General features: G+C 33.3%; 1 protein-coding gene and 1 pseudogene across 4 annotated transcripts in view; one reads left to right on the forward strand and one right to left on the reverse strand.

The window, feature by feature from the left end:
- The window catches only part of STK3 (serine/threonine kinase 3), a 277085-nt gene that overhangs the window by 157316 nt on the left and 103978 nt on the right, over positions 1 to 15791 (reverse strand). The gene's annotated exons all lie outside the window — the stretch shown is intronic.
- On the forward strand, positions 11960 to 12392 carry LOC111747215 (annotated as a pseudogene).

Genomic DNA, 15791 nt, shown 5'->3' on the forward strand with positions numbered 1-15791 from the left:
AGGGTAGTATTAGGTTCAAAACATTTTTAGAATTAAAAAGTCAATAAAAAATACTTGCCTAGAAAAATATGTCAAACCTACACTTTCTGCTTAAAGCAACATGTAATGTCTGAGAAATAACTGCACGTTTCAGGTACTATGGAGTAAATAAGTGTATTTTTTCAGTGTATAAAGCTGGTATAGGTTAAATGATACATATATAGTACATCAGAGGCATTTTCTTGCTAAACACTAAATTATATATTAAACTATAGCAAAGGTTAATGAATCTGTTAGAAAAATTCAAATGAACATTGCAGGTACCTACATAATATCACAAACTGCAAGCTACTTTAAGACAGTATGTCTGAGTCACTCATTTTGAAATACCAGTGCTTGAATAAAGGATTGATATTCAGTAAATATTGACTGACTGAATGCATGAATAAGCATAGCATAAAGATAATCATGTAAGAAATTTCTAAAATAAAACTATTCTCACTACTTTTCAATGTCAACATGAAGAAAAAGAAAATGGTACCTTTCCAACAAAGTTTAAATTTACCCCAAACTCCTAAGAATCAGTGGTACAAAGAAGGTAAAAGGCATAGTACATGAGAAATAAAAAGTCGGTCTGCTAGACATGAGTGTACTCTCAGTGCTATTACTAAATTCTTCAGTGCCATTACTCTTCAAATGCTATCACTGTGATGAACTATATGCCTTTCCTTCTACTGGTGATAAGTGTCAAGCAAAGAAAAAGTCAAGAAACTATTTTTGGTAAGAAGAAAAGCTGCAAGGCTCTGTTCCACTTCAGAGGCAAAGTCCTCTCAGAACCAAATACACAGGCACTAGTAATTTCAGTTGTTCTTTGTAGTGAACACAATAACTTACTTTCTTCGGGATGGCTTCTTTCCACACCTCCTGATGAGAATGGCTCCTACTACCACCTTGTCTGTTCTATAAATCCCTAGTTCCTAGCTCACTTCAGTTCTTTTGGTAGTGAACTGCAATCTACCTTCCAAGTAATATGTCAGCTCCAGCACTAGGACAACAGCAATGAGAGCAGTAGTCTCTGCTATCACCTGACTTTGGCCTCAATTCTGAAAGCTAAAAGCCTCAACTATAAAATAAGAGTGCTCCACCACATTGTAAAACCTCATCATACCACTATCCTCCACTCCTTTCCCCATACATCTATGAAATCTCAACTCCACAGGTGAAAGGTCAGTTTGAAAGTGTCATCAATTACCAATAGTTAATCCCATTCATTCTCTCCTTCCCATTCCAGCCCCCATCCCTACAACAGTGCCTCCTAGCGCCTTCTCCCATTCTTGAAGTCAACCTGAAATTTTAAAATTGTTTAAAGCAAAAACATGCATCTAAATTTTATAATAAGAAAATAGGAGCACCATTTCTTAATGAATACTCAACTATCTAGTCCAGCCTAGAAAGAGACGTACTAGCTAAAGGCTACTAAAAGCCAAACTAAGTTTATTCCTGAATAACTCTATCCTTTAGTGAGGCAGAACTGGATGTAGTCAATTGTTGACAATAATCAATAAAAATAACAGAATATTAAGCTATACAGAACACAACTTTTGAACGCAAGCGATCCTAATAGATAATTAAAATAAGGAAAGCAGACCTTATTGGTATTGCTCCAATTTCCTTCTGTGGATCATAGAAGTTATCTGGCACACAGCGTGCTCCAGCAAGAATTGCACCAGAATACTAAAAGGAAGAATTCTTTTGTTTTCCCAACTGGTACTATCTCCCAAAACTTATATGTTAGCCTATGACATTTCACTGACAGATAATTCAGAAAACTTAATTAACTCAGAATTTTCCCAGAAGTTAAGTTGGAATAATTTCTTTTCCCTTAAATTCCCATATGCTGCCCAGAGGCACCTCGAATTTCTTAGGAATTCCATACGATATCAGCAATACTTTAACTTGACACAACCTCCATCGACTGCAATAGTTTTTGTTCCCCCTTTACCATTACCATTGTCCAACAGTTACCATTTAATACTAAATTTTTTTAAGTCACACTTTTTGTTAAACGAATGAAGCTCTTGCTTCCTGAAGTTTACATTCCTATTTCAAGGTCCTTTACCTGGTAGAACAAGACAGACTCTCACCTATTTCATTCTTGATGTTAACTTCTTTCATCTCACCCATTTTCTAGATGAGAATTCCTGTTGTTACCTTCCTGACTTCACTTTCTATACAGGTTTCAGTTTGTACTTGACCTAATTCCCACAAAACACCCGTTTTTCCTTTTCCAATTTAACATTTTAATATGTGCTGTAACAAATCCAATACAATTATGTGCATATTCATGGATAGCCTTATGCAAAAGAAAAGACAGCAAGCTTTAGGTGTGATTTCATTGGTACAGAAGATTAAGCGCGAAGGCAGCTAGACTAAAAGCAGAGATACATTTCTTTGTGTTAAGTTTCTGTTTCTTCCAGAGGTTCTTATCCCTCTCCGCTCCCACTTCCTTCCCTGTCTCACTCTCCCTCCCTCTCTTTTTTGTTTGTTATGATAGTTCCCTCCAGCTAACTTAACTCCTTTTTCTTTCACACCCCCACATCCAATCTGTCAGAGAATGCTGTTGGTTCTATTTTCAAAATATAGCCAAAACCTGAGCAGGTCTTACCACCTCCCATGCTACCCACCTAATGTGCCACCCTGGTCTCTCACCTGGATTACTGCAATAGCCTCCCAACTGGTCTCTCTGCTTCTACTTTTGCCCATCACAGTGTATTCTCAAAAAAACCAGGGTAATCCTTTTAAAATATAAATCAGATCTTATGACTTTGCTGTTCAATGCCTGACAAGGATCTAAAAATGTCTGCTAGGCACTTCTCCTGCCCTGACCTACCACCACCACCTTCCTTATTACTTCCCTTACTTCTCTGATACCATCTCCTGCCTCTCTCTCCCTTCATCATTTCGGCTTCAGCCATGGTGGCCTCCTTGCTGTTTCCCAAACACACAAGGCTTTCTATCAGCATTCTTCCTGCCTGGAATGGTCTTCCCAGGTATGTGTGTGCTTCAGACCACAGCTCAGGTCTTTGCTCAAATATCATGTTCTCAATGTGTCCCTGAACACCATGTTTAAAACAGCACTTTTGTCATATATATATATAATATATATATGACATATATATAATATATATGAGAAAAAAGTATATATATATAATATATATTATATATATGACATATATATATATATATATAATATATATATGAGAAAAAAAGTATATATATATCCTAAGTGCTTTAAACAGTATCTGGCACAAAATTTGTTGAATGTATGAAAATACACTTGAGCATACTTAAATATAATGAATATATAGTTCCCGATAGCATTTTCTAAATGCCTCCTCCCTAATAAATTGTTAAAAACCTTTAATAAACTATGTCTAACATACCCAGAAAAGATGTTAAAATTCTACACCTTTTAAATTTGTTCTATAAACCCAGTGTGTATCAGGTCTCCTTTTTGCCTCAAGCCCTTTATTACTGCCCTGGTAGTGTCCTACATGAGCCCTGGTTCAAAGACAAACCTGTAACTATTGTCTCCACCCCCATCCCTACTGTTCCATTCTCAATGTTTCCCTTACTCTGTCCCACAATTCCATGCTTACTGCTCCATACTTTGTTCTTCATCCTTGTACATTTACATACAAACATACACAGAGGTTTGAGGACTTCGTTTTGTTTCTTGGGGGATGGAGCTGTCCCAACACACACTTCTCTACATATTTTTTTTTTTCATTTCATATGCAGTAGAATATATCCACATCAGTTAGTAAAGTTACAACTCCATTCTTTTTAATAGCTGCGTAATGTTACAGGTCTCAAATATAGCAAATATATTCAACTTTTCCCTCCTTTTTCCAGATTTTTTACCATTACTGATTATATTACAGAAAGATCCTTACATTAAAAAAATACACATATCTTTACATATTGGCGCTTTTTTTTCCCTATGAGATAGAGTCTTGGGAATGAAACTACCAAATTGCTTTAAAAAAGAAAAAAAAAAAAGCTATAAACTTCACATTTCTATTGCCAACACTCTTTTCTCTAATTTCTCATCAGAATTGAGTGTCATAACTCTTTTTAACTATGGATATAAAATAATCTCTCATCGTTACTTAAATCTGCATTTCCCAAACTACTATTGATCATGTTTTTCACTATTTAGATTTGCTCTTCTGTGGACTATCTATTCATATCTCTTACCTTTTTTTTTTTGAAAATACTGGATTATCTTTTTGTTAATTTGTAACTTTTTCTTATTTCTTATCTTAGACAGCAACTATTAGAGGTAAAAATATTTTTCCACAGCCTGTTGTTTGACATTGAGTTTGTTTATGGGATCTCATATAAAAGTTTCCAATCATTATGTGATTAGATTTCTTTCATATCTTCTGGTTTTCCTGGGTTCATTAGAAACGTTTCCTCAACTTCTAAATCATACATATAAGATAAAATTTTTATTTTTTTCATTTAAGTCTTTGGTACATTTTGAATTTAGGTATTTAGGTATTATAAGAGACCAAAGATTCCATTTTCTTTTGGATATATATGCTGTCATGACAAGTGAGATTATCATTTTCCCACCTAAATCAATTTTCACCTTTATCAATTATATTCCCATGTATACTAGAATTGATTTCTAACCTCTATATTCATAGACATATGTCAGTGCTATACTCTTCTGATTATAGTGGCTTTGGAGTATATCTTCATATCTGGTATGGCTATTTACTCTTCAGACTTTTAAAAAAAATTTTCTTGGTCAACAAACATTAACATTATTTTACCCAATTCCAACATAAATCCTGATGGAATTTTGGTTATAAATACAATAAATTTTTTTATTAATTTCAGGTAAAAAAGAATTATGATATACAGTCAACCCTTGAACGATGTGGAAGTTGGGATGCCGACCTCCAGGTAGAGTTGAAAAACCACATGTAAAATCTGACTCTCATAAAACTTTACTAATAGCCTATTGTTGATCAGAAGCCTTACTAATAACAAACAGATGATTAACACATATTTTGTATGTTATATATTACATACTGCATTCTGACAATAAAGCTAAAGAAAATGTTATTAAGAAAATCATTAGGAAAATAATATACATTTATAGTATCTACTGAAAATAATTCGCATATAAATGGACCTGTGCAGTTCGAACCCAGTATTCAATGGTCACCTGTAGCTCTTAGATGGCAACATACTATGACAAGAATTGGGAATGTATTTTATAAAGACAATATGACAAAATGTTTTTTTTTTTTTAATTTAATTTCCAGTATGATATTCTTCAAAGAAATTTTATAACTTTCCTCATATAGAACTGTATTTCTCTTACTAAATTCATTTTTAAATATTTCCTACTTTTTTTCCTCTTTGTATCACTATATCCATATATAAAGCAGCATGTAAAGCACCTAGCACCATAAACCCCTACCCAACAGGCCTTTCTTCTTCCATCAGGCAGAGGATGAGCTGGGTTTGTTGCCTTCAAAGGAAAACTAGTTTGAGTAGCCATCATTTAAGCAAGGCCGGGAAGGAGCAACTGAATCACTGAGAAGTCCGAAGCCTAAGAGATAACGTCTGTGTAGGCCTTTGGTTTCTTTCAGACAGTGTATGTAGCTTTCTCATGCCAGTCAGCCTTAAAAGAAAAATAACTTGGCAGTCAAGAGAAAATTGATGGCAACACTCTTGGCAAACAGCATTCAGAGCCCCAGCACCATGAGGGACATCATGTTCACTTTCCCGGCATGAACTTTTTAAAACCACTTTGGTTATTTTTGCCAATGTTTATTTAATAAGATTGCTAACAGCACTGAGAAAGGCTATTGATTCCTACAGGCATACAATCATTCCTGTAAAACAAAATACATTTTGTTCTCTTCTAATATTATATTGATTATTTCATTATTTTATCTTACTGAACATGCTAGAACATACAAAACACTGAATTATGATAAAAGTGGGCATACCCGCTATTAGATATAGCTCTAACATTTCATTGTTAAAATAATGTTTGCTTTTTTTGTTTTCTATATAAATATTTACTATACTTATGTACCTTAGGAAAAGCTGTTGAATTTTATCAAATGTTTTTTCAGTATTTATTGATATAACCACCTAATTCCTTCAATTTGATGAATTCTATATGTGTTGTTCTTTTATTTCATTCAGAGTAAATCATGCCCTTTCTATTTCAAGAATTCTTATTTAGCATACTTTTAGTTACTCCACCAGTAGTCATTTGGATGTAGTAATACATATTGAAAGGTTCATTGCTTATAACGGCTTCTTCTCTTGATTCCTTGGTTCTGATTCACTCTGTTTGGGTAGAACCTGTTCAAGTATTTTCCTCAAATTGGGTACATGAGAGATACATTCTGTAAACCTTTGAATATACGAAAGTTTCTTTCATTCTGAGGTGAATGGAATATTGGTTGAGTCACTTATTCCTTCATTAATTTATCAAAAATTTACATATATATACATATATATAGGCCTCCCTGGTGATAATGGCAACAATGATGAGGATGATGATGATGACAACAATAACGGCAGTTAACCCCCATCTAGTGCTTCCTAAGTGCCAGCTACTGCGCTCAGTACCGGACATACATTAAGTCATCTAATCTTAAACAACTCTATAAGAGCGTTACTACTAAAATAAAGAGTATTATATCTTTAGATTCGTCCTTAGAGTATGTAGCTGAAACAATTCCCCCCAACCTACAGAAAAATGTTTTAATCAAAATGTTATTATATCATCCTAACAATAATTGATCAAAGTATTCTCAATTAAAATGCTAAAAAAAAAAGTACTAAGAGTATGTTAATGTGATTTAAAAACTTCTTCCTAAAACTAAAAACCAGAATTATACAAAATGAAAAAACGGACACATTCCAATAAAAATGGAATAAGACTAGAATGCCTGTATACCAACCCCTCTGTACCAACATCTTACTGAATCTTTGACATACAATCTCTCATTTAATTTTTCCAATAAACTTGTGATTCCAATAAGTTTACTGGAATCACAGGTTTATTGGAAAAATTATACAGAGTGCTGTTTAAGAGAATTAACATCTTACCTAAAGTTACATTATAGGAAAAATAAGGAAAGAAATAAAAATAGAAATTTGTACAGATGACATGATCACAGACTATCACATTCAAGAACATCAACTTATTGCAGGTAATAAACGAGTTCAGCAAAGCTGTAGGACAGGGCAAATCCAGAAAAGTGCTTTCCTATTGAAGCTGGATTGTGCAGTGAAAAGAAAACGGGCTTTGAAGCCAAATAAATTTTTGATTCGAGTCAAGCAGACTAGCCCAGGGAGTTAACTGAAGAGTGTATGTTGCACAGATTAGCATCTGCAGGACTGCTTTATGATAACCCTAGGGGAGGCACAGGTGACAAAGTTGCTCAGCAACAATAGCAATCTAAAGCAACCCTAAAATACCTGATCAAACAGCTCTGTTTCTGGTTAGGAGAGATCAAGGGCAAATATCTCAACTATGTAAGAAGTTAAGAACCCTAACTCCCTCTGAGCTCAATTCTCTTCTTTTCTCAATAAAAACTACCTTCGCCCTGTTAACTCACTCTTCTTTCTTCCTTCTCTATTTGACTCTTTTTCTCACTCTTCCCTACTACTGCTCTTCTTTTGCCCTTTACCTTAATCAAGCACCATCTTTTGAATTGCTTGTCTTCTCTCCCACCACAAGTTTGGTTTCAAGAGTATTCACATACACCTTCATTACTACCAAATAAATTTTTATCTCAAAGGACATATCTCTTCTTCCAATACTAATAATAATTAGGGAAAATTTAGACAACTCTGCCTATGTTACAGAGTGAAAAATGGAGTAAAAACACTGACCTGTGTAGGTTAAAATAGTATATGCCTTTAGAAAAAATTATGCCCTAAATATAACATATTAAAAATTCTTTCATACAATTTTTTATTAATTTGCAAAATTTGAGGAATAAAATATAACTTACTTAGCAAATTTAACAGGTAATCTAAGATCAGTGTGAAAAAGAAACTCAGTTATTGTGTTAGTGTCCCTCAGCACTACATTTCTTTTCTATTTGGACTTAATGACACCTCACATATAATAAATGATTCACAAAGGAAAGATAAATCATTGGCAGTTTACTATCATGGGAATCAGAAACCAGTAATCACACAATGCTTTCAATTCTTATCATATTACTAAAATTTTATCAGAAACAGATGTCAGCAGCATAATTTTGATGGAATTAGTTAACTTTTCCTTCACTTTCATAACAAATTAAACATTGCTCAGTTGAAAAATTATAATGTCATAAGCCCTGAGGCAGTTAGGTGCTATAATTTAAACCGGTGCAGTGCAGACTGTGTATGCTATTGGAAAAGAATTTATTAGCCTCAATATTGATAATCATTTAACTGGTAAAGGTTCTTTTAAAATTTCCAATCAGCGACATATCTAAGGAAACTAATAAAATAACTCAAAAATCTTCAAATGTAAAATTAATATAACAATATATAAATCAGCAATATAGCAGCAAAACCAGTAGAAAATATAACCCTTAAGATGACTTCCAAAGAACAAGTTAGGAAAATGGCCTGTGTCCCTAAATAAGCTAAAATCTAAAGATAAAAAAACAGTGGATGAAAAGGAAACAATCTATACTTAAAAAATAAATGAAGAGGATTAATGGATAAACAAAATGTAGTATAAGCCTACAATGAAATATTCTTCAGCCTTAAAAAGGAAGGAACCCTGTTACATGCTACAATATGGATAAACCTTGAGGACATTATGCTAAGTAAAATAAACCAGTCGCACACACACACAAAATACTGTATGATTCCCCTTATATGAGGTATCTAAAGTGGTCAAAATTATAGAAACAGAAAGTACAATTACTTTCAATTACTAAGGACAGGGGTGTGCTGGGGAAATGGGGAGTTGTTTAATAGGTACAGAGCTTCAGTTTTGCAAGATAAAAGTTCTGGAGATCCATTGCACAACAAAGTGAATTTACTTAGCACCATTGAACTGTACACAGAAAAATGGTTAAAATAGTAAATTTAATGTTATGTTTTTTACCACAATTAATTTTTTTTTAAATAATGGAGAGTAAAAACTAAAAATCTGCAGCAAAATTCTTCCTGCAGATAAAACACACATTTGTTATGTTACAACTTTAAGAAAACCGAAAGGTTTTAATATCTGATATTCAATGCATGTTGATAATAGCGGCTTTCCTCATATCAATTCTCACAAGTACTACCAAATTTATTTCTTAGAACTACTCATCTACCCCTCATTCCACCAAAGTTCTAGGGTTCCAAACAAGGATCTTCTGCATTAAAGCCCCTCACCATATAATCGGTCCCCAATATACAACTTGCCATCCAGGAATGGTCAGCCAAGAAAGACACCACATTAGGCTTTTTAATTCTCTCCTCTCTTCTCTTTCTATTATCACGAAGAAGCCACTACTAGCTAGGGTTTCCCCTCCCACCTCGAAAGTGAAGAATAAATTAAGACATGCTCAGATAAATAAAAACAGAATTCACTGCTAGCAGACCTGCCCTGTAAGATAACTAAAGGGCAGTCTTCAGGCTGAAATGAAAGGAGAATCCACATAAGGAAATAAAGAGCAACGGTAAAGGTAAACTACATAAGTAAATCTAAAAGACAGCACAAATTTACTTTTTGTTTGTAATTCTATATAGCATTTCTACCATGAATATAAATTACAACCCCCCAAAAAGTAATACTAGAATAAGTAAATAGTGAACTTGTTGTTCCAACAAATGGGTTTTTCTATTTCCCTTCAGGAATGGAAACACTGAAGTGATAAAAAAAAACAGAGGCATCTTTGAAAAGAAGAAAATGCTTCAAAACAAACCTGTGGTAGATGAACTACATACTCCTTCATGTCACAGACATGCAGTTATTACTTGTAACTTGACGGTTTGGTTCCATGTTGTTTTAAAACACTAACCTTATCTTCTTCATTTACCTCCTTTACACTCTTGAATTTGTCTTTTTCTCCCCATCACTACAGCTAATACCTTAACGAAGGTTGTTATCAGCTCGCATTTGAATTATTGGAAGCTTCCTAATGGGTCTTCCTAATTTTTGTTCCTGTCCCACCCTAATCTATTTCTTACACTGCTGTCATTAGTGATGTAACCAAAAACACACAAACAAAAATCAGATCCTATCACTCTGCTTTAGTTTTTCCAGTAGCTTCAGGAGGAAAGAATTTTGTAGGTTAAAATGCAAGGCTTCATGACATGATCACTACTTTTCTCTCCAGTACTAGCACCACCACAGACATAAGTGCTTTATGCTCATACTCCATGCTACAGCCCTTGGGAGCTATTCAGAATCCCAGAATGTTCTGTCTCCCTTTGCATATGCTACTTTCTCTTATTAGAAAAATCTTACCGTGTACAAATTCATCTCCACTCCAGCAAAGACTTCTTTTTCTTCAGGACTCAATACCTATAGGTATACCCGCTCACTCCCAATAATGCTGAATTTTATCATTATCTAGATATATTTACCATAGTACTTATCAAAATATACTAAAAACGCTTGCTTGCCAATGTAGCTCTCCCATCAACTATACACTAAGCATTAGGGCTGTTTTCATTCCTATTTTTTATCCCTACATATATACACAGTGCCTGGCATGGAGTAGGTGGTTATAAATGTTTATAAAATGTATTAAAAGATAAAACGGATTGCACATTAACAGACCTATGGAGAAGCTGTTTCAATTTTGACTTTCTATAACAAAACCAATAATCTATTAAAACTAAAATGCCAATAAGTAAATAAATACAATGTAGTCCTTAATTTTTTGGTAATCACTATTCTCTTATTTTTTAAGATTTATGAAAGCCTTGTGATATTTATTAGTTTTGTATTTTAAATTTTTCATTAAGGTATAATTGGTGTATAACATCATATTCATTTCAGGTGCATAAACATAATAATTCAATATTTATATAACAGTATTTAATTCCTATAGGTCATTCTTAGAAACATTTCTTTTTTTACAAGAAAGTGAGACCCAGTGAAAATATGGAGACCCTCCCCAGAAGTTTTACAATCAAAAAAATTCTGATCTAGAATTCCTAAAAAACTCTTCAATAAATGAAAGAACATGACCTATGATTCATATGTAGATCTTTACTCCATATAAGAAAAAGAAAGATATATTAAACTTGCTTTATCTCATGGTACAAATTAACATTAAAGGGATTTTTTTTAATGCTATGGATTAAAAAGTAAAATCTTGATTTTTTTAAACTGAAAAAGTAAAGCTTAGATAACACTCAATTATTAACAGCCTGCAAATGTGTTACAAAGCCTTTGAAACCACAAAATTTCCAGCAGACCTAAAAATGCATACTGTGTTTTCTTTCAGGTAGTATTTCAAAGATAGGGAAAAGGACTCAGTCTATAGAACTTTCTCCTTTATATTCAACTTTACCTGACATATAAAATAGAGTTAACAATAGTATCTCCCCTCATAAGATTGTTGAAAGTACTAAAATTCACGTATTACACTTAGGATAGTGCCTAGTACCTATTAAAAGAACAGTAGAATGTTCTTCAAAGGAAAAGATGGCACAGTACTCAGATCAACCTACATTTGTTAATATAGCCACCAAATCTATCCCCACTTCTTTCTACTAATTTTTTCTTTTCTTTTTTTATGAGTGTATTTGAGCAGAACAGACAACCTATGCCAGGGAGCAAGATCTCAAATGCTCCCTGATGATTCTCATTTAACTAAACAAAGATTTCACTAGTATTCTGCTATAGATTTAATCTTAAGTCACTTTACAAATGAAATATTATTAAAATAAGATGACACCTCGCACTCTTCCTTTCCAGCTTGGTCCCAGCAGAATGGCTCCCATGAAGAAGGGTGGCAAGAGAAGGGCCGTTCTGCCATCAACGAGGAAGTAAATACACCAATAACATGCACAAATGTATCCATGGAGTGAGTTTCAAGAAGCGTACCCCTCAGGCACTCAAAGAGATCCAGAAGCTTGCCATGAAGGAGATGGGGACTCCGGATGTGCGCACTGACACCAGGCTCAATAAAGCTGTCTGGGTCAAAGGGGTAAGGAATGTCCCATACCATATCTGGGTGCGGTTGTCCAGAAAACGTAATGAGGATGAAGATGCACCAAACAAGCACTATACGTCAGTAACCTACGTGCCTGTCACCACTTTCAAAAATCTACAGTTAACGTGGATAAGAACTAACTGCTGATTATTGAATAAAGATATAAAACTGCAAAAAAATAAAAAATAAAAAATTTCAGCACTTAACCACAATCCTGGCCTCCAACAGAACTGGAACAATGTTACCACAGCCTAGGTCTCCATTCCTTCATCAGCCCAATGGCGATCACATTACTTATCTGATCTCATGGGGGTTAACTGTGAGGATTAAAGAAAATAATTCATGTAGAACTGTCTGCTAAAGATACATAAACTTTAGTATGTATGAAAATATTTCATAAATATAGGTTAATAATACTATTGCTATATAAAGGTCAGAAATATACACTCTACATTTTAAGCACAGACCTTGCCTTTTTCAGAACCAGGTCTTGACTTCTTTAAGCCCAACTTTATTTGGTTTGGGTGCATGTGTGGATGCCTCGTAAAGTATTCCCTTCAGGGATACTTTATATTTATGAATAAGAAATGCTTTCCATAGTGACTGAAAAGGGATAACAACTTCAATGAAAGCATAAATGATTAAGAGGTGATTGAGAATAATCTCTGGCTTTGGAGATTTTTCTTAAAGGTGTTAAAGTAAATAGTTTAACTAAAAATAAACCTCAAAACATGAATTTCAAGTGCTATCTAAAATCTCACCACGACACAGCATTCTCGCAATTATATGTACTCTCTTGCTGGGGTACTAAGAAGGCAAAGTCATGGAAAGAATGAAAGATGTAAGAATGAGCATGCATGAGCGTGCACTGACATTAACTTCCTACTGTGTGTCAGACACTATGCAAGGCACTCTGATCTAGTTTCTCATTTAATTCTCACAACTTTGAGAGATATTATCTTTTTTTACAGATGATGAAACTGAGGCTCTAAAAGATTGTTACTTGCTTATGTCAGAGAAATAATACATGGTTTAGAGATAAGAAACCTAAACCTAAAGGTCTGACTTTCAAGGCAGTCCTTTGCATTTTACCACACTATCTCCCAATGAAGCAGCCAAAATTTTTAAACGTCACCAAGACTTATATCTCATTGAAGTAGCTGGTTATACAAGTCACCAAGATGTATAGGGAATGTCAACAGAAATTTTTCCAGTTCCTGCTTGATGAATGAACACAGTAAAGAAGTAAATTTCTAATAACTGGTTTAAACATGATGAAAATGTATCCCTCATCCAAATAACATTTTATTACACCAGAATTATCTCCTAACACTGCCACAATGGTTTTGGCAAATGTCAAAAGTCATACTTCGAAATTCTTACTCATCCAAGGACTAGTAATACATAGAGAAAAGAATAATATACATGTAAACTTGGAGGAGCGTGGTGATTACTCAGACACAGGCTCCTCATTAAGAAAAATAAGAAATTTATATACTATAAGGAAAAGTAATCTTATTGTAAAAAAAAAAAAAAACAGCAGAATATTTTAATAGATATCAAATATTTAGCATCTTTGTTGGTTCTGCATAAAGCCCTACCTAATCAAGCCAGGTCTAGGGAAGTTAGCCTCCTGCAAATACCTCATCTCCACAGCAGCAGACAGAACCCATATCAAAAAGCACTATCAAATATAGATAAAACATAGATTCTCTGGTTTATACACCCAATTCTTTCAGAGTACACCAAAATTTTCCCATACAAATTTTCATTTTGAAAACAGTAATAAATCCCACTTAATGAAGGAAATTGCTAAAAGAATATATGTGAATTTAACATGTCTGGCTTAGTTTGCCTTTTACAAGACACTCAATCCTGGTCTCTGGACACGGGAAATTAATTGTTTTCAGCCACTTGTACTGCATGTAAGTCTGAATGACTAACATTTAAAACAGAGAGAATTAATAACATTTCATGATGTCTCAAACACACAAATCCATGACAGAGCAGGGGGGGAAAAAAATGCAGACCCTATTAGAAAAGATAATGTTTGTGTCAGCTCTATCTCTCTCCCACGGGAGTTTTGAGTGTAAACCTTAATTCACATACCTTGAGCTCTCAGAACCTTCCAGAAAAAAACATCATGCTACCTTTTTTTTATCTCAATTATCAGTAAATGAATAAAATATAGCTTTCCATGATGACATTCTAAGTCCAGATACTTTCTTATTGCTCTGCTACTTTTCTAATTTCTAATTCTAATAAAAATCTTAACATAATTAAGAAAGACAAACTAAAATTACTATGGGATTTTTATGCAAAACTTCCAATTGTGTGTCCTAAGCTCTTTTACTCCAAAATGAGTTCACAGACTCTGACAGATGTTTTATAACTCTGTTTAAATATTTAGTCAGTAAAAGGATGAAATTTAAAAAAAAAAACTCAGAATGATTTCATTCTTCTCAAAAACCAGGGTGGTCTATGGGCAATTTTGGTACCAGTGGTGTTGCCGGGGGAACAAAATGAAAACAGGTGCCATCAAATTCAAATTAAAGATTTCGTTCTATTTTAAACCACCTTAAACAATGTTTCCATAAACTTTCTAACTGATACTACTATAAATTTGACAATATTTTATAACAAGAAAAGGATTATAAATCGTCTGTAGACCATCAAATTTTAACTGTAACAAAATTAGACTGATTGGCAACACTTCCTTTTTAAAAAAACTTTCTTTCATTAAATATGCAGCATCATTTAAAAAATGAAATGAATATATAATAAGATGCAAGTCAAAATAAGGAAACAGAACAAGTATAAACTTTGATAGTCTTTTCTGAAAGATTTTACTTTGTTTTGAATCTACTGCAGTTTTAAAATTAAAAATCAAGTGCAAAAAAATTTTAATTCATAACATAAGGAAAAAGTTATGTAATTAATAACATTATGAAAAGCTTAACCATTCCTCATAAACCTAATTGTAGTATAAGTTTTATTGTTAAAAACTGAATGAAGTTTCCAATGAAAAACATCCAATAACTTTTATTTATTTTATTAGCATTTAGTATTGAAAAGAATATAAATACTTGGCTTCTAACATTAAACAGCACTTTTTTACTCCTAAAAGAGATGAAACAAGTGCCTTTTAATATGAAAGTTAGGTGGTTTTTAAAGAAATACATTGCAATATTTTCTTACTTGTTTTATACGGTATCAGTGACACTATTTTGTTAAAAGTCTTATTCGAAGAAATGAGCTTATAAGAAATTTTTAGATAGGTGATATTGCAGATAGGTTGATGTTCTACAAGACTTTATAAGTCTTTAAGAAATGAAGTACTTTGTTCCCATTGACGATTCTAGCTATATAAGATGAGATGCACATTCTACAGTATTATTACTTTAATTAGAAGATAATTTCTCTTTGTATCAGTTTTAAAACTTGAAAAAGTTTTTTAACTTGTAGGGGCATTTCATCTTGCATGAATGAGAGTTCTTTATTCTGATCATAAATAATCAAGTTCCATTGTCATTTCAAATTTTTCAGACAGTTCAAAGTTTTATTTTTAGCAGTGCTCTGGGGAAATACTAGTTGGTTCAT

The sequence above is a fragment of the Pteropus vampyrus genome, unplaced genomic scaffold, assembly GCF_000151845.1.
Source record: "Pteropus vampyrus isolate Shadow unplaced genomic scaffold, Pvam_2.0 Scaffold215, whole genome shotgun sequence".
NCBI classification, from domain to species: domain Eukaryota; kingdom Metazoa; phylum Chordata; class Mammalia; order Chiroptera; family Pteropodidae; genus Pteropus; species Pteropus vampyrus.